General features: G+C 43.6%; 1 protein-coding gene across 3 annotated transcripts in view; it reads left to right on the top strand.

Annotated features, from left to right (window-relative positions):
* Positions 1–4144: 4144 nt before the first annotated feature.
* LOC135552077 (CMP-N-acetylneuraminate-beta-galactosamide-alpha-2,3-sialyltransferase 1-like) overlaps positions 4145–19998 on the top strand; it is a 53514-nt gene continuing 37660 nt past the window's right edge. For all 3 annotated transcript variants that reach the window (XM_064983462.1, XM_064983463.1, XM_064983464.1), the window contains exon 1: positions 4145–4428. The gene's annotated coding sequence lies outside the window, so the exon portion shown is untranslated. The remainder of the gene's footprint in view (positions 4429–19998) is intronic.

The following is a 19998-nucleotide window of genomic DNA, read 5'->3' on the forward strand; positions in this document are numbered from 1 at the left end:
GATGATTGAGTTGGAGGCGTCCGTTGCCGCGCAGTCGTGGGTGAACAGGGAGTACAAGAGAGGGCTCAGAACGCACCCTTGTGGGGCCCCAGTGTTGAGGATCAGCGGGGTGGAGATGTTGTTGCCTACCCTCATCACCTGGGAGCGGCCCGTCAGGAAGTCCAGTACCCAGGTGCACAGGGCAGGGTCGAGACCCAGGGTCTCGAGTTTGATGACGAGCTTGGAGGGTACTATGGTGTTAAATGCCGAGCTGTCGTCGATGAACAGCATTCTCACATAGGCATTCCTCTTGTCCAGATGGGTTAGGGCAGTGTGCAGTGTGGTTGAGATTGCGTCGTCTGTGGACCTATTTGGGCGGTAAGCAAATTGGAGTGGGTCTAGGGTGTCAGGTAGGGTGGAGGTGATATGGTCCTTGACTAGTCTGATGCCTACCTGATGTTCTTCTTGGCCTTCCTATGACACCTGGTGTTATAGGTGTCCTGGAGGGCAGGCAATGTGCACCCAATGGTGCGTTCGGCTGCGTGTATCACCCTCTGATACAATATAGTTTATGAAATGAATTGAGGCATTGAATAAATACAAAAAAGACTATAGCCTGTCCTACACAATATCACAGATCATTTTACCAGACTCACAACATTTTCCTTTCTCACTGTGCCACCAAGTGATTGCGAACTACTCGTAAAAGTGAACAAGTTTAGCAAATACTGTAACATTATGGAACAATGTTTTTAAAATTTGAAAAATGGTTAGCGGGAGAGGCAATATGGACAATCCTGGCCTACAAAACAATGATTTATGTAGCGCAGATGAGAGCCAAGTGAACCGAATCAAACATAGGATTGTGACAGCTAAGGAGGACACAGTGTCCCGGTGTTTTAGCCATTTATGCTCTCCCATTGAGTAGACTATATCACGGTGACATCGAGATGGCTACCAATATTAGTAATTTATTGTGTCCTGGGAGGGGAAAATTCACCTCGATACAATATGGTTCATTCGCATCAGCTTTAGCGGCTTATGAGTACGGCCCATAGCGTGGTTTGTGTGTGAAATGCGGCCTGTCAATCCGAAAAAAACTGCTAGAAACAAGCCATTTTCTCTGTAGTAATGGTGGAAACATAATGGTCACGAGTCTGCACTAAGAGTATTCTTTATAGCACTCAGAGGCTGAGATACAGAATATAATCACAATATTCTTTCAGTGATGTTTTCTATGTCGCACAGCTAGATATCTACGAGCAATTTAGAGCAGACCGAAATGGCTTTTGTCAACTTGAGCTAACAAACGTTAGCCAACTATCTAGCTAGGTTAGCTAAGGAAACATGCAGCAATTCAACGTTGGCTAGCAATAAATATGCTTATAAACAAAGCAAGGTACCTACCCAGCAGCTGCTTAAATTATTCTTCCTCTTCACAACCGCTTCAAGAAGATATTTACTAAAATAGACTGAGTTTCATGTGTCTCACCTGACAGCATAAGTTTGGCGCTGCACTGTAAATAAATACAGTATGTTAGTCATTTTTACAGGAGGCTTCTGAATTACAATTACAGTATTTTTCAGATTTTTACCCACAATGCAGTGCAATCCACAGCATGAATGCTGTAAAACACATGTATGGTATTATACAGTGCATTCTACAGTGTTTTACTGTTGAAATGACAGAACAGTCTTAGGCCTACCTGTTTGACAGACAAAATTAGGCTATAGGCAGCTACTGTATGGCTTTTGTCGATCAATTCCTTCACCCACCATGCACTCCTTTGTTGATCAATTCCTTCACCCACCATGCACTCCTTTGTCGATCAATTCCTTCACCCACCATGCACTCCTTTGTCGATCAATTCCTTCACCCACCATGCACTCCTTTGTCATCAATTCCTTCACCCACCATGCACTCCTTTGTCGATCAATTCCTTCACCCACCATGCACTCCTTTGTCATCAATTCCTTCACCCACCATGCACTCCTTTTGTCGATCAATTCCTTCACCCACCATGCACTCCTTTTGTCGATCAATTCCTTCACCCACCATGCACTCCTTTTGTCGATCAATTCCTTCACCCACCATGCACTCTTTAAATCGCCTACCTCCATGTCAGTGAAGCGCTGTTAAGTTCAAACCAAAACTCGAACTGAAGGGGTTTGACAGGGTATGCCATAGGTCTATGCCATAGGTTCTTTTATTAAAGAAAATGGAAAAAGGCACAGGCCTACCCTTCGTTAGTTTAAGATTTTGAAGAAAATAAAGCGGATCCTGTTATATAAGGTGATCTATAACAGCGCTTTGGTCCGAGATGCTTTCTACTAGAAACAACCTGTAAAATACCCTGGAATGACGTGACTATGATGTATATGGAATATCATTGTTTTATTTCTTTGACATTCAGAGGCTGAGCTACAATCTTCTGTGGCCGAGGAGACAAAAAACATGTACTTTGATTGGAAAGCAATCTAATTCTGTCACTATCAATTGATTAAGCTATTTACTTTCTGTACAATACAAGATGTTTAAACCAAGACAGCTTTTAGGGAAACACCTGTGACCAAGCCATGAAAGAAGAATAGCTAGCAGTAAATGCTTACATTTTTCTGTGTCAGTAGGCCTATTCTGTATGGGGTGGAAAGGTAGTCGTAACTTTGAAAGTACCATGATCAGCAACCTGTTTTCAGAGCATTTTGTATTATTCTTAACGTAAATCCGAGACACTCAATTTCGTATGGTATGTATTAATTGGTGCATGTCCATCACCCATTTCATATGATATGTCACGAATTACAATTTGTATTATATGTTACAAATTTGCAAAACGTACAGTATGTTACAAATTTGCCAAACGTATTATATGTTACAAATTCTAGCTAGGTGGCTAACCATAGCTAGGGATTAGGGGTTATGTTTAGGGCAAGGGTTGGCTAAAAGGGTTAGCTCACATGCTAAGTAGTTGCAAAGTAGTTAAAAATAGTAAGTAGTTGAAAAGTTGCTAATTAGCTCAAATTGTCTGTGATGAGATTCAAACTCGAAACCTTTCGGTTACTAGAAGTTTGCATTATCTAAATATTCTGCTAATTATGTAAATTGATTGAATTGTTTGTAGAACGTATGTTTTTCTTGGACCTGCAAATACAATGATAGATTCATGCAACACTTTTACTATAAAGGGGAACGGTGGTCTGCGAACCCAGAACCTTCTGGCCCGCAGCCCTGTGTGTTATCAAAATAATAAAACAAAGAACAGTTTCCAAAACTGCATATATAAGGCTCTGGTCTGTCTAAGAAGTGTGGGTAAATGGTAGACATGTTTTCTGCTATCCACTTCGTTTCAATTATTTAATTGAATTGCTTATTATTCCGCACACCTGTCACCATCGTCTCGCGCACCTGCGACTCATGACACTCACCTGGACTCCATCACCTCCTTGATTATCTTCCCCATATCCGTCACTCCCCTTGGTTTTTTTCTACAGGTGTTATTGATTCTGTTTTCATGTCGGTGCGTTGTTTGTGGCTCGTGTTCATTTTATTTATTAAAACACTCACTCCCTGAACTTGCTTCCCGACTCTCAGCGCACTCGTTACAGTTGGGTACACCATATGGCTGCCAGTCCACCCATTCGTCACATTCCACGGGGCACAGAGGTCGTTTCAACCTCTAGTTTTGATTTACTTTTGGATTAGTTCTCAAATAATGAAATCAACTAAATAATCGCCATGTCATTGGAAAAATAAGATGCGTGAAAAAGAGACTAATGCCTTTACTTTAATTACTTTCAATCCAATCAGTTTTCCACGTTGATTTAACCTCATCGCAGGGATTTTTGTTGTTGTAATGACCTAGAAACATGATTTAAACACATTTTGCCCAGGGGCATAACTAGAATTAGAGAAACCTTTTCTATGATTTGAGTTATTTTTCAAAGACATAGTATATCATTACTGGAAATTAAAAAGTTGCCTAGGCCTACTCCTTTCATTTGCTTATTTCAATGTTTCCAACACATCCTATGCAGTCAACCCCATTATTACACCTCTGTCCAAACCGCTATACCTAGTCAGGATGAAAAGGGGCGTTGCGTTGCACTGTTGTGCCTCGCCAATCCACATGGCCGCAAGACCGCTTGATCGCCACCAGTAGGAGAATAGCGGTCCACTAGCTCTCCATGCGTCGGGGAGGTATCACTGAATAATAACGGACTTGCCGCTTCCAGCCATCCACTCGCAGATATACCTTTTTAGTAGCTTAAGGGTGTGAACATTTCGACGTTCACTGCTCGGTCTTTTAAACTAGGCTACTGTATTCGATGAATATCGGGGTGGTTTCGCTCAGCAGCTCCTTGCTTGGATAACCTTATCGCTGTGCTGTGTGGATGCTCTGGATAACGGGTCTCCCTACCATTCCGATCAGAGCTGTCTTGGAAATGAAAGTAAGTAGCCTATCCAGCCATTGAAGCGTTTTGCATGATCAAATATGCATTTTGTGGCTCTTTGATTTGAAATAATTAGTCAGATTATCACAGGACAAATAATATCTCTGACAATTTACAAATAATATGTTTTAATCTATAGCTTATACCCTTGTACTGCAAGGGTATTGGGCAACTCTCCTATTCGTTGTATTTCAACCATCCAAACTTCAATATTGAAACTTTTTTTTCATCTGATCTTATTTCCTAAACGCAATGTAGCCTATCCATTTCTTTGAGAGTAGTGCTCAAAGTAGTGCTCCCACCCCAAATTTAGTTATGTTGAGTAGTCACCAGTAGAATTATCTAGTTAGTATCAGCAGTGCAAACTGTATGGACATTTCTACAGCCTCAATGCTATCTTTTCAAGAACCGTGTTCTTGGGCTAGAGGCAAAACATTTTTTAAATGTAGGCTTTCAGACATCTTTACTAGTATAGAGGCCAGCTGTAATGCTGCATGGCTTAATATCTCTGTAATATCTCTGACAATTTACTCTTAACTGCTGAATTGCACGGTAATGACAGTGAGAACAGACCAACATCTGTTGACTGTATTATCTCTAACATAGTAGGGTATAATGCTGCTCTCTCTGCATTCAGTACACACAATAGTACAGAACATCAGACATTATGCTGTCATCCGAAATGGCACCCTATACCCTATATAGTGCACTACTTTTGACCATGGCCGATGCTCTGGTCAAAAGTAGTTGCACGATATAGGGAATATTTCGGATTCACTCTAAATGCTGCTATTATAGACCTCTTTGTCTTACTGGGATTAAAACCCAGGGTGGTTATGTTATGGTTATGTGTTCTAGAAATTCATTTGAAATTGCATCTGAATTATTAATTGTCTTTCCCATTCTATTTGGAGTAATGACTGAGGTCCTTTATGTATACTAATGATAGTGTGTCTGTTAGAAGGGTTACCTGTTCATTCAATCTCCATTAGAAGTAATAAGCAAGTACAATGTCATTGCCAATATATTGTACATCAAATCACATTTTATTTGTAACATGCGCCGAATACAACCGATGTAGACCTTACTGTGAAATGCTTACTTACAAGCTCATAATCACTAATGCAGTTCAAGAAATAGAGATAAACAAAATATTTACAAAATAAACTAACGTAAAAAAATACAATTAAAAGTAACAATAACAAGGCTATACACAGGGGGTACCGGTAGAGAACATTCTATGACTTGAGTGGCTGCAGTCTTTGACATTTTTTAGGGGCCTCCCTCTGACACCGCCTGGTATAGAGGTCCTGGATGGCAGGAAGATTGGCCCCAGGGATATTGCTCTCCGTCTGTGATGTGACTGGCTGTGGAGTGACCTTGGGGGACCAGTGTGTGCTCAGAGAGATGGAAGTGGAGGCCAGGTGTCATTTCATATTAAGGAAGAGTACAGTGTAATTACAGTAGGCCCTATGTAAATGGTGGTAAACACAATTCAGAATGTTGCTGATGAAGAAACTCAGTACAATAACCCTCACCAACTGTCGATCACTCATGCGGCTCAGTTGGTAGAGCACGGAACGCCAGGGTTGTGAATTTGTTTCCCATGGGGGACCAGTATAAGAAATGTATCCACCGGATAAGAGTGTCTGCTAAATGAATGAAATGTCAAATGTAACCAGAGAAAAAGACAAGCTGTCTGATGAGCATAAAGAGTTTTACAGTAGATTTACAGTAGTTGCCATACAGTTAGACACAAAGATATAATTACACATTTAGGTACCGGCCTAAAAACTTTTTCCAAGATACTATAATTTATTCCTTTGATAAAACAACTATGTTCCCAAGACTACTGTAGGCTGAGCCAGACTCAGTACAGTTATTATGCTGAAAAAAGTACTGTAGTCATAAGTCACATTGTCATCTAGTCAGCACTGTAGTCATAAGAGCCAACTCATGTGGTCTATGCAGCTCAGCATCCTAAACTGTGGAGACGCCATGCTTTAACCACAGAGCCCTTCAGAGCGTTTCAGCACATCATTATATTGTACTGTAACTGCACGGTCTGGTCTGGGCACCAACCCTGCTGCAAAGGAGACGGAAAAAGAGAGAAACCCATCCTGTGAACAGTCAGACCTCATAGCTGTGGTTCCTGGATGTGGTTATCTGAAGTGGTTACAGACAGCTTGTGTGGTGGTATATTTCCCTAGTAACCAGAGCCTGCGTCCCAAATGGCACCATATTCCCTATATAGGAATATATATTCTGTAAAGTCGCCTCGGCAGAGCTCCTGTACATTTTGTAAATGTGTTTAGGTATTTGTTCTTTGAATCTTTGAACTTTATTTTTTGTTTTGAATAGCCAAATGTGTATGGATTACATCTATTTGTTTCCTGACCGTGAATTCATGGCAAATCAACTTTCTCATGATAGCTAGCTAGCTATGCTACCAAGCTAGCTAGTTAGTGTATTTTGATTTGAATACACCAGCCTATTTCTGTTATTCCTACGGCCTCCTGACACAATGAGGAGTAGTTCAATGCATGCCAAGCTGACAGTGGCAATTGCATCCCTAAGGAGGTTTCCTCCAAAGTTCTGAGCGGGCTATCACCGTCCTCATTATTAAAAAACAAACTTCATCTTGTTCTGCAAGTCCAGAGAGAGTCAACGGCTACAGAGAAGTTGTAGCCAGACGTCGGGGACGGCAAGGCGCCGGTGAAAGGGAACTGTGCTGCTGGCTTCCGGATGACCTGCTCATCTCCCGGCGTTTACCGCCTCCCTTTGCTCAAGACGTGGTTCCCTCTTGACTGTCACCATCTTTTGGAGGCTTGTTTTGCTTTTTCAAGCACTTTCAGTATCAGACTTGATTTTCCTTTTATGAAAAATGTGTCAACCGCTACAAAGACGTCCAATAGTTCTAATCCATATAATCACATTTCCTGTTGCTGCAGGATTATTTTCCTGCTATAGCAAACTGGCTCAAATTAAGATCCTATATTAGTAGGGAATATGGTGCCATTTGGGACACATCAGAGTCTCCCTCCAGACAGCAATGCCATAGTTGTCTCCATTCTAACCACTCAGAGCGGTCACAGACACTATTTTCCCTCCACAGTTTCTCTCAAGAGGAATTCTCTCCGGGCTTCTGGTTCACCCTCTGTTTTCATTTACAGTCTTGGCTCTTTGCCAAACACACATTTAAAGCACAGCGTCCTGCGTGGCACACTTTACATACCAGTACGCAGCTTTTTACAGCAGACTGAGGTCATAAAAAAATACATATTGACGTATCATTGTCCTCTTTCCCAGACGTCATGGCATGACACATGCGATTAATTGTATTGTATTGAATGTTTTAATAAGCGGTTATAAACAGCTGTTGTGTTGAGAGAATGGCCAAATGTCTGTTTTCCTTGGCACTAACCACTGTTTCTTGGAAGTGTTTTTACCAATGCAATCAAAGTGAACCACGTCTCTCAATTAAGACTGGATACTACAAAACTTCTGTCTCCAAATAAACAAATGCGGTGCCCATTTGATCACACTAGAAGACGGGCAGCTGATTAAGGAGAGGACGTGTTTAAAAGGCTTCATACAGCTGCTCTGTTTCAGGCTGTATGGATGCATTATGTAGAACTGTAGATACCACCAGATGTTGTATCCTTTTGATGCCCTCACATCACATTTCATAGATTGCTGCGAGGAATGAGAGGAGACTGATGTTTTTTTCCTCTCGTTTAGGTAGACAGATGTTCTGTCCATGACTTGTATCAGGCTGATGTGTGCATCCCAAATGGCACCCTATTCCCTTTATAATACCTTACTCTGGACCAGAACCCTATGGGCACCAGGGTGCACTAGGTTGCCATTTGGGAAGCACCCACTGTCAGGGGTAGCCATTCTCGTGTCATTATTTCACCGTGTGTGAATAGGCCAAAGCTTACATAAAGCTTCTTCCTGAACTTTTTTTATTCTTATTTAAAGTCATGTTGAAAAGGTCACACAGACCCGGACCCTGTCTGTCAGATAAAATGAAACACATTACTACTTCCTATTATAGACTGACTCCATTTAATAGCACACATTCTGCCTGACAAAGATCGTTGAGTGGAAACATTGCACAATCAACTATAGCAGCATTCCTCAGTTTGTGGGAACGTCTTTATTTCACACTCATTTAAAAAAATAAAAAATGGGTGTAGGACAGATTGATACTGAACACTTTCTGATCACTTGAGGGCAATAGTTACATGGCCTTTGTTTGCTTCTAATACTGTACATAGAATTCACACATGACATACTGTACAGTACAATGTAAGGTTAATAAACTCATCATTTCAAAGGAAATACTGTGCATAGAAATACTGTAGGCCTTCACTAATCTTAAATAAATTATGTCTTTCCTGTCAGCATGGATCATTCCATTTACTTTGTCATGTGTGAACATACATTTATAAACATAAGACCTCTATGGCCTGATCACCAGCGGCGATGAGACAGCATACAGGGAGGAGGTAAGAGAACTGGCAGTGTGTGTGTGTGGGGGGTCAACAGCTAAGTTCCTCAGTGTCCACATCACTGAGGACTTAACATGGTCTTCTCACACCAGAACAGTCATGAAGAACGCATGGCAACACTTTTTCTCTCTCAGGAGTCTTAAATGATTTGGCATGGCCACTCAGATCCTCTGGAAATTTTACAGCTGCACTATTGAGAGCATCCTGACCAGTTGTATCACTGTCTGGTCTGGAAACTGCACCACCCGTGTCCGGAAGACCCTACAGAGGGTGGTGCCAATGGAAAAGTATTCAGACCCCTTGATTGTTTTGTTTCCACATTTTATGTTTTTGCCTTTTTCTCAATTTTTTTTTTTAAGTTCGTCAGCAATCTACACACAATATCATATAATGACAAAGTGAAAAAAACAGGTTTAGCAATTTTATTGATTCATTTATTAAAAATAAAAAAACAAATAGCTTTCATAAGTATTTAGACTCTTTGCTATGAGACTCGAATATTGAGCTCAGGTGCATCCTGTTTCCATTGATTGTCCTTGTCCTTCTACAGCTTGATTGGAGTCCACCTGTGGTAAATTCAATTGATTGGACATGATTTGAAAGGCACACTCCTGTCTATATAAGGTCCCAAAGTTGACAGTGCGTGTCAGATCAAAAACCAAGCCATGAAGTTGAAGGAATTGTCCGTAGAGCTCAGGGGCCAGATTGTGTCTAGGCACAGATGTGGGGAAGGGTACCAAAACATTTCTGACCAAGCCCCTTCTACCCCGATTACTCAGTTTGGCCGGGCGGCCAGCTCTAGCAAGAGTCTTGGTCGTTCCAAACTTCTTCCATTCAAGAATGATGGAGGCCACTGTGTTCTTCAATGCTGCAAATGTTTTTGGTACCCTTCCACAGATCTGTGCCTAGACACAATCTGGTATCTGTGCTCTACGGACAATTACCTTATCCAAATCATGTCCAATCAATTGAATTTACCACAGGTGGACTCCAATCAAGTTGTAGAAACATCTCAACGGTAATCAATGGAAACAGGATGCACCTGAGCTAAATTTAATGTCTCACAGGAAAGGGTCTGAATACTTATGTAAATAAGGTGTTTCTGTTTTTTATTTTTAATAAACTAGAAAAAAAATCTAAAAACCTGTTTTTGTTTTGTCATTATTGGGTATTGTGAGTAGATTGCTGAGGATTTGTATTTATTTAATATATTTTAGAATAATGCTGTAACGTAACAAAATGTGGAAAAAGTCGAGGGGTCTTAACTTTTGAAAGGCACTATATGTCCTGGTGCTCCCCAATGTGTCTGTCTTCCACCTCTCTGTCCTGCTTTCTGTTTGTTAGAGAGGCTAATTGTCATGCCTCGGAGGTGTATTGTTAATTAGGAGTTATCTCTCTCAGCTCACAGCTCTTCATATGGTCACAACTTTAATTGACAGTCAAAGCAGAGCACCACCTGTCCTCCCCTTTAAAACCCATGGTTCAGCCAGATGTTCCCCCTTAACATCCCAGCCCCAGGTGCTTCCCCAGACCTTAAGGTTCCAAGCAGATGTGTTTTTTTATATAAGGACAAATTATTAAACATGAAATGCCATATCTGCCAACTGCCTCAGAAAGGTGATACAAACAGGGTTGTTTCACACTGCGTCTCTAAACCATGCTGCCTGTGTACAAACCATACTGTTGTTTGTGTACAAACCATACTGCTGCTTGTGTATCTGTCTAAACCGGGAGTGGTGTGAAGCTGATGGAACAACCATTGCTGTTTGAGAGATCAGTGTAATCCTATTGGTTACACACATCATCAAATACCTCTTCTGTGATCTGCTATTGGTTACACACATCATCAAACCCCTAGTCTGGGGCAGCAGGTAGCCTAGTGGTTAGAGTGTTGGGCCAGTAACCGAAAGGTTGCTGGATTGAATCCCCAAACTGATAAGGTTAAAAGCAGTAGTTCTGCCCCTGAACAAGGCAGTTAACCCACTGTTCCCCGGTAGGTCGTCATTGTAAATAAGAATTTGTTCTTAACTGACTTAGTTTAAGGTTCAATTAAAAAATCAAATAAACAAAGTCTGTCAGCACTCAAAGTAAATTTTGTTTTGTGAGACTAGTTCAACTCACATGGCTGTTACATGTTTTCTAAATGGGGTGGTGACACCGATCATAAGAACGTCTATATTACGAGTCTCTAGGCTACAAGCATGACATCCATCTGATCTGAATGCTGGGTGTGTTGTTGTCTACAGCAGGCTGCAAACATAACCCATCCGTTTGTGTTTGGAAGATCTGCCATGGTTTGGTTTTGTGTGGAAGAAAACAGAGCGAATGTTGAAGGATTTGGTATAATGATATTGCGGCATTGTTGTCTTTGTTCTCTATCACAAAGGACTTTTTATATTTTCACCCCCAAAAAACTCAATAGGGTGCTTTGTGTCTGGGTCTGAATCCAGTGGCTTGGATCAGCAGCATCGCAACGTATAGGCCCCTAGGTCCTGGTCAAGGCGTGTACACTACACATGGAATAGGGTACCATTTGGGACAGTTTTAGGTTTGAAAAAGCAGAGACATTCAAGTAGGCTAGTTTAACTGACACCTAGTTTTAAATGTGTTTGGCAGAGCCCCATTTCTAAGACTACTGGCGATAAAGGATTTCAGAAGTCAGATCAAGGAAGCTGATGGTGCATCCCTATGGGTGAAATAAAGGCGGCAACCTGAACGGATTGGTCCATTGCTGTTGCCAAGGGCCTTAGTGTTGTTGTAGATTTCCCCTGTTAAGCTGGGCTACAGCTGTGTTGGGCCCCATGGTTTGGCCCCTGGGCTGTATTACCATGTGTTTCCTCCATCTCAGACCACATACAGAGAACAAACATTCTTACCCATTAGGTTTTTGTCCCAAATGGCACTCTATTAGTGCACTACATTGATTATAGCCCTAACAAAAGCAGTGCACTATATAGGACATAAAGTGAAGCAATCTAGGAGAACAGAGGGTTCACTCCTTTTCATAGAAGGACAAGAGAATGCCAACTCAGCACAGTACTTTTACTGCGCTGCCATAGAGGGGAGGTTGATGTTAACATGACTTGGTTTACAACATTTACAAGATGTACTTTGCAACATTACAAACCAATTACACGAACAACAAATGCACAAGAAAGGCATTTCACTGTACTCTTTGGTATGATTCACCCGGGGATCAAACACCCAACATTCCAATCTCAGGGCAGACACTCTAATCACAAGACCACTGAGTTGGTGCATGTTAAATTATACGTCCCATATAATATGGGAAGATGTATTTTTTAGGGAGGTAGGAACCTATGTGAAACAAAGTATAAATAACAATGTCAGCAACAGCATAACATACTGTACACGCAACAACTCACCAACAAAACAAAATACAGGCGGTCTTCAAAATGGAGAATAATAATATAAGCCGTTGAGCAGACACTTTTATCCAAAGCGACTTGCAGTCACGCCACAGAGTACCACTGTAGTAAGTCAGACTCAAACAAAACAATTACAACGGTAAATCAATTCCAAACGAACACAGGCAGTTTACTGCGGAGTAGAGGGGAATTGTAGCGTCTGTACATAATTGAAGAAGGCTGCCACATATGGTGGAATTTCCTATATAATAAACTACTTTTGACCAGAGGCCTATGGAGAATAGGGGGATATTTGGGAGACGCATAGATACTATCAGTTACTCAGTATGTACAGTCTCATGATTTCACATCCTGATTAAGACTCATATTTGTAGTTTATCAGTGGACAAACTACATGACTTTATATTAACGTAATGTAATACTAGCATGCTAAACTCCCACAGACATTACACTACATACCTTTTGTTTTTGCAACCTTCTGGGGACAACTAAGTTAGACATTTCTGTTGTTTCCTAAATGCCTGTTATTAAGCAGTGAATGTATGATACGTCTTAACTTGCTACATTTCTTCGTTCCTTTTTGTATTGTAGCCGATCCATTGTGAACCGCAAACTTGGTTGGAAAAACTGAAATAAAGCAACACCACGCGGCTCAACGAACACCTCTCCCCCATGTGACCTCCTTGTTGTGTGCATGTACTGACATGTACATTACCCGTCAAAAGTTTGGACACACCTACTCATTCAAAGGTTTTTCTTTATTTGACTATTTTCTACATTGTAGAATAGTAGGGAAGACTTCAAAACTATGAAATAACACGTGTGGAATCATGTCGTGACCAGAAAAGTGTTAAACAAATCAAAATATTTTATATTTGAGATTCTTCAAAGTAGCCACCCTTTGCCTTTGACAGCTTTTGCACACTCTACGGCGTTAGAGTCATCACATTAATGTTTTTAAAATTGTCACTGGAAAAATCAGCTAGGCGGCCAATAGCTGGCCTTAAATGGATGTTGCATTTAAATTTTAAATGTTTTATTTCACCTTTATTTAACCAGGTAGGCCAGTTGAGAACAAGTTCTCATTTACAACTGCAGCCTGGCCAAGATAAAGCAAAGCAGTGCGACAAAAACAACAACACAGATTTACACACGGAGTAAACAAACGTACAGTCAATAACACAATAGAAAAATATATGTAGTGTGTGCAAATGTAGTAAGATTAGGGAGGTAAGGCAATAAATATCAAATAAAATGTATTTATATAGCCCTTCTTACATCAGCTGATATCTCAAAGTGCTGTACAGAAAACCAGCCTAAAACCCCAAACAGCAAGCAATGCAGGTGGAGAAGCACGGTGGCTAGGAAAACTCCCTAGAAACCAATAACGAGGAGAGTTAAAATCAATAATCAATGAAGGTATTACTTTTATTAAAAACATATCGTGATAAGGAGGCTGGTCGCCCCACCCATGCAGGTGAGATGGAGTGAGAGCGTCCTGTACAGAGAGTACAGGATCATTTATATAGTCAAGCTACCCCATGCAAGCATCTGCAAAATATGTGACACTATGTGTCTGTATGTTTGAAAAGGTGAAAAGGTTGCCTCAGTCAGTTACAACTGAGTGAGGACAATAGGGGCCAGAATAACAGGAAGTCACTTAAGACATACTTCCTCTAACAGTAGATCAACAGTTCCCCCAAGAATGGACAAGCAAGTGCCTTTGACTGTCGGCCTAGATTATGTATGGTCGTACTAGTCACACACACACACACACACACACACACACACACACACACACACAAGGTGGTGTGTGTGTGTGTGTGTGTGATGTGGTTCAACATCCCAGCTATGCCAAGTTCTGCCCTCACCAAGCATTCTTTCCGGGCAAATCAACATCTAATTTTGATGTTGATGTCAGCAAATGTAATTTCAACATGATTTAACCTTTTAAATTATGTTGACCTGGGGTTTTAATCTGGTTAAAGTGACAAATAAACTGTGTATATTCGAGGTTAACGTCAGTCTGATGAAAATAACATTTATTTTTTTCCCTTTCGGAAAAGACTGTTGACTACCACTCTCTAAAATGAGAGGTGTTCTCTACTCCCCTCCCTCCCAAAGATTAATCGGAAACATCCATCTTATCCTGTGTCTAAGCTTCGTCTCAAATGGCACCATATTCCCGATATAGTGCACTACTTTTGACCATAGTGGTGCACAATAAGAAATAGGGTGCCATTTGGAATGCAAGCCTAGATACCATGTTTGGGAGGCAGCCATCTTGCTTGGTCTAAAAGCTTTAACTTTGGGAAATGCTTATCATTCCTTAAACTGACCAAATTTTAATTTTCTGTCTAAGTAACATTTTGATGGGATGTAAAAACAACCTGATCAAAGTCTTGTAAATGACTGTAAGAGAAACTCATAAATCTGAATGTAATTTCCATGAGTGAGGAAACTCACTACATAGTATGTAATATGTTTAATAGCTTTATGTTTTGGTGGGGGTTATTTTTTTATCTTGAATGTTCTGTACACTACAGATGTGCTGTCAGACAAGTAATGAAAAAGAGATTCAAGGGCTCATCTCTGCAAAAGTTTGAGACATTAAATTGCTCACAGGAAGCATGAGAGAAAAAACTATCTCTCAAAACACAATCCAGAGCACTTTTCTGTTGCTCCATCCTGTAAAGTTGATGACTTGTATAAGCCTGAGATTAGAGAAAGAACCTCTAGAACTCCTCAGCCTTCACAGCTTTCCCCCTCTCTCTCTCTCCCTCGCTCCCTCGCTCCCCCCCTCTCTCTCTCTCTCTCTCTCTCTTTCTCCCTCTGTCAGCCTCCCTCCCTCCCAGCCTCTCTTTCTCCCTCTGTCTCCCTCCCTCCCTTTCTTCCTCCCTCCCTCTCTCCCTTTCTTCCTCCCTCCCCCTCCCGCCCTTCCTCCCTCCCTCCCCCTCCCTCCCTTCCTCCCTCCCTCCCCCTCCCTTTCTTCCTCCCTCCCCCTCCCTTTCTTCCTCCCTCCCCCTCCCTTTCTTCCTCCCTCTCCCTCCCTTATTTCCTCCTTCATTCTCTGAAGTTTAGGCCACAGATGCTCTGTTGTTTCAGCTTTGGGAACTTTGATCAATCCAAAACTGCCAACCTCCAGCAGGACAAGGTCAGGAAACTAGACGACACACACCATTGTCAAACACAGCCAGCCACCATCTGTTATAGCATACAGTCTGTTCAGTCTGTCATCTACGGTACCTGGCCTTATGCCTCCAAGGACTCCTGAGTTTAATACACCACCTCTCACATTAATGTGTCCATTAACCCCACCACACACACACACACATTAACACACACACACATATTTCCTACAAAGACTCGTTTAATCCTTAGGTGGATATGCGCTGAGGCCTGCAGTTCAGCTGTGATTGTCAAATCAAATGTTATTGGTTGCATACACATGTTTAGCAGATGTTATTGCGGGTGTAGCGAAATGGTTGTGTTCCTGCAGTAATATCTAACAATACACAACAAATCTAAAAGTAAAATAATGGAATTATTATTAAGGGCGAGCAAATATTAAGGGCGAGCAATTTCAGAGTCCGGATTATAAATATATAGTATATACACACAGTGTACAGTATATATGTGATGGGATGTATAGACATTATGGACAGTATGTAGATAGAATATGTACTATACCTGAAGAATACATAGGCTGGAATAGTATATGAACAGCAACAGTTGAATAGGATGGCATTGACTAGAATACAGTATAAACCTACGAAATTAGTAAAACAGTATGTAAACATTATTCAAGTGACCAGTGTTCCATATCTATGTAAATAGGACAGCAGCCTCTAAGGTTCAGGGTTGAGTGACCGGGTGGAAGCTGGTTAGTGACAGTGACTAAGTTCAGGGCAGGGTACTGGGTGGAGGCCGGCTAGTGATGGCTATTTAATATTCTGATGGCCTTGAGATAGAAGCTGTTTTTCAGTCTCTCGGTCCTAACTTTGATGTACCTGTACTGACCTCACCTTCTGGATGATAGCGAGGTGAACAGGCCATGGCTCGGGTGGTTGAGGTATTTGATGATCTTCCTGTGACACCGGGTACTGTAGATGTCCTTCAGGGCAGGCAGGGTGCTCCCGGTAATGCATTGGGCTGACTGCACCATCCTCTGGAGAGCCCTGCGGTTGCCGACGGTGAAGTAGCCATACCAGGTGGTGATACAGCCTGACAGGATGCTCTCAATGGTGTAAAAATGTGTGAGGGTCTTTGGGCCCAATCCAAATTTCTTCAGCTTCCTGAGGTTGAAGAGGCACTGTTGCATCTTCTCCACCACACTGTATGTGTGGGTGGACCATTTCAGATTGTCAGTGATTTGTACGCTGAGGAACTTGAAGCTTTTCACCTTCTCCACTGCAGCCCTGTCAATGTGGATGGGGGCGTTCTACCCCTGCTGTCTCCTGAAGTCAGCTCCTGTTTTGTTGATGTTGAGGAAGAGGTTATCTTCCTGGCACCACTCCACCAGGGCTATCACCTCTTCCATGTATGCTGTCTCGTCGTTGTTGGTAATAAGGCCTACTACTGTTGTATCGTCTGCAAACTTGATGATTGCGATGGAGGCATGCGTGGCCACACAGTTATGGGTGAACAGGGAGTATAGGAGGGGGCTGAGCATGTACTCTTGTGGAGCCCCTGTGTTGAGGATCAGCGTAGTGTAGGTGTGGTTTCCTACCTTCACCACCTGGGGGGGCGGCACATCAGGAAGTCCAGGACACAGTTGCACAGGGATGGGTTCAGACCCATGGCCCCGAGCTTAATGATGAGCTTGGAGTGTACTATGGTGTTGAAGGCTGAACTGTAGTCAATGAACATCATTTTTACATAGGTATTCCTCTTGTCCAGATGGGATAGGGCAGTGTACATTGCGATGGCAAATGCATAATCCGTGGATCCATTGGGGCTGTATGCAAATTGCAGTGGGTCTAGGGTGTCGGGTAAGGTGGAGGTGACTAGCCTCTCAAAGCACTTCATAATGACAGAAGTGAGTGCTTCGTCACAATAGTCATTTAGTTCAGTTACTTTATGAGAGTGTGATGTTTTTCTCAGACTAACCCATCCACAGAGCAATCACGATCCCTCCCACACAGCCTCGGGATGGTACGACAGGGCCCTTATCGACCACTACCGCTGCAGCCTGTGCAAGGATGTTTGTCGGGAGTTGGCCTGCAGGGATACCACCCTCACTTTCAACCAGCTGGTGGACCTGTCCATTCGGTTGGATAACCTGCTGGTCACCCGCGGACGTCCAGAGAGGGCTCTGTCGGTTCCCTTTCCCAGCACCACCGCTCCAGCGCCTATGGAGCTGGGAGGTGCTGCGCTCAGGGAGGCCGGAGGAGGGGCTTTCACGTGCACCATCTGTGGCCACAGAGGTCACACTGCCGGTCGGTGCCGGGTTGGTTCCTCTGGGGTCAAGGCAGCAGGCAGGGCATTCTGGCGTCACCCCAGGTGAGCCTGCACCACTCTCATCCAGAGCCCTCTGTTGTACACCTGTTTGTGCATGTTTACTTTCCTGAGTTTTTCCCGCATTCCCAGCATAAGGCGCTCGTCGATTCAGGCGCGGCTGGGAATTTTATCGACAGAGCATTCGCCCAGAGGTTAGGGATCCCTATTGTTCCACTGTTTAGGCCTTTCCCGGTTCACACTCTGGACAGTCGACCATTAGGGTCCGGGTTGATTAGGGAGGCCACCACTACCCTGGGCATGGTGACGCAGGAGGGTCACGAGGAGAGAATAAGTCTCTTCCTCATTGACTCTCCTGCATTTCCTGTGGTACTAGGCCTTCCCTGGTTAGCTCGTCATAACCCCACCATTTCATGGCAACAGAGGGCTCTCACGGGGTGGTTGCGAGAGTGCTCGGGAAGTGTTTAGGGGCTTCCGTTGGTGCTACTACGGTGGAAAGTCCATACCAGATCTCCACCGTACGCATTCCCCCGAATATTCCGATTGGCTCTCACCTTCTCTAAAAAGAGGGCGACTCAATTACCACCCCATCGTGGGGGGGGATTGTGCGATAAATCTCCTGGTAGACGCAGCACTTCCCAGGAGTCACGTTTATCCCCTGTCACAGGCGGAGACGGCGGCTATGGAAACATATGCCTCCGAATCCCTGAGTCAGGGGTACATTCGGCCGTCCACTTCACCCGCCTACTCAAGTTTCTTTTTTGTGAAGGAGGTTTGCGCCGATGTATTGACTATCGAGGCCTAAACCGGATCACTGTGAGGTACAGTTACCCGCTACCTCTCATAGCCACAGCGATCGATTCAAAGCACAGGGCGCGCTTCTTCACCAAACTAGAACTCAGAAGCGAGTACAACCTGGTGTGTATCTGGGAGGGAGACGAGTGAAAGACGGCATTCAGTACTACCTCGGAGTACTATGAGTACCTCGTCATGCCGTACGGTTTGATGAATGCTCCCATCAGTCTTCAAAGCCTTTGTAGACGAGATTTTCAGGGACCTGCATGGGCAGGGTGTAGTGGTATATATAGATGACATTCTGATATACTCCGCTGCACGCGCTGAGTATGTGGCCCTGGTGCGCAGGGTGCTTGGGCGACTGTTGGAGCATGACCTGTACGTCAAGGCTGAGAAATGCCTATTCTTACAGCAGTCCGTCTCCTTCCCAGGGTACCGCATTTTCACCTCAGGGGTGGAGATGGAGAGTGAACTCATTTCAGCCGTGCGTAATTGGCCGATTCCCACCACGGTAAAGGAGGTGCAGCGGTTTTTAGGGTTTGCCAATTACTACCGGAGGTTTATCCGGGGTTCTGGCCAGGTACGTGCTCCCATTACCTCACTGCTGAAGGGGTGTGCGGTATGTTTGCAGTGGTCGGCTGAGGCAGACAGGGCTTTTGGTCACCTAAGGGCTCTGTTTACCTCGGCTCCCGTGCTGGCCCATCCGGATCCTTCTTTGGCGTTCATAGTGGAGGTGGATGCGTCCAAGGCTGGGGTAGGAGCCATGCTCTCTCAGCGCTCGGGCATGCCACTGAAGCACTGTGCCTTCTCGAGGAAGCTCAGCCCGGCGGAGCGAAACTATGGTGTGGGGGACCGAGATCTGTTGGCTCTGGTTAAGGCTTTGAAGGCATGGAGAGATTGGCTTGAGGGAGCTAAACACCCTTTTCTCATCTGGACTGACCACCACAACCTGGAGTACATCCGGGCAGCGAGGAGACTGAATCCTCGTCAGGCAAGGTGGGCCATGTTTTTTACTCGTTTTGTGTTCACCCTTTCCTACACACTAGGTTACCAAAATGTGAAGGCAGATACACAGTCCCGGCTGTATGACATAGAGGAGCGGCCCATGGATCATACTCCTGTACTCCCGGCCTCCTGCCTGGTAGCGCCGGTAGTGTTGGAGCTGGACGCGGACACTGAGCAGGCAATACGTGCAGAGTCTGCTACCCCCCAGTGTCCCGCTGGGTGTCTGTATGTTCCGTCTGCTGTCCGTGACCGGTTGATCTACTGGGCCCACACTTCACCCTCCTCTGGTCATCCTGGGATCGGTCGAAAGGTGCGCTGTTTGATTGGGAAGTACTGGTGGCCCACCTTGGCTAAGGACATAAGGGTTTACGTTTCCTCCTGCTCGGTGTGCGTCCAGTGTAAGG

Source organism: Oncorhynchus masou, chromosome 13 (genome assembly GCF_036934945.1).
Source record: "Oncorhynchus masou masou isolate Uvic2021 chromosome 13, UVic_Omas_1.1, whole genome shotgun sequence".
NCBI classification, from domain to species: domain Eukaryota; kingdom Metazoa; phylum Chordata; class Actinopteri; order Salmoniformes; family Salmonidae; genus Oncorhynchus; species Oncorhynchus masou.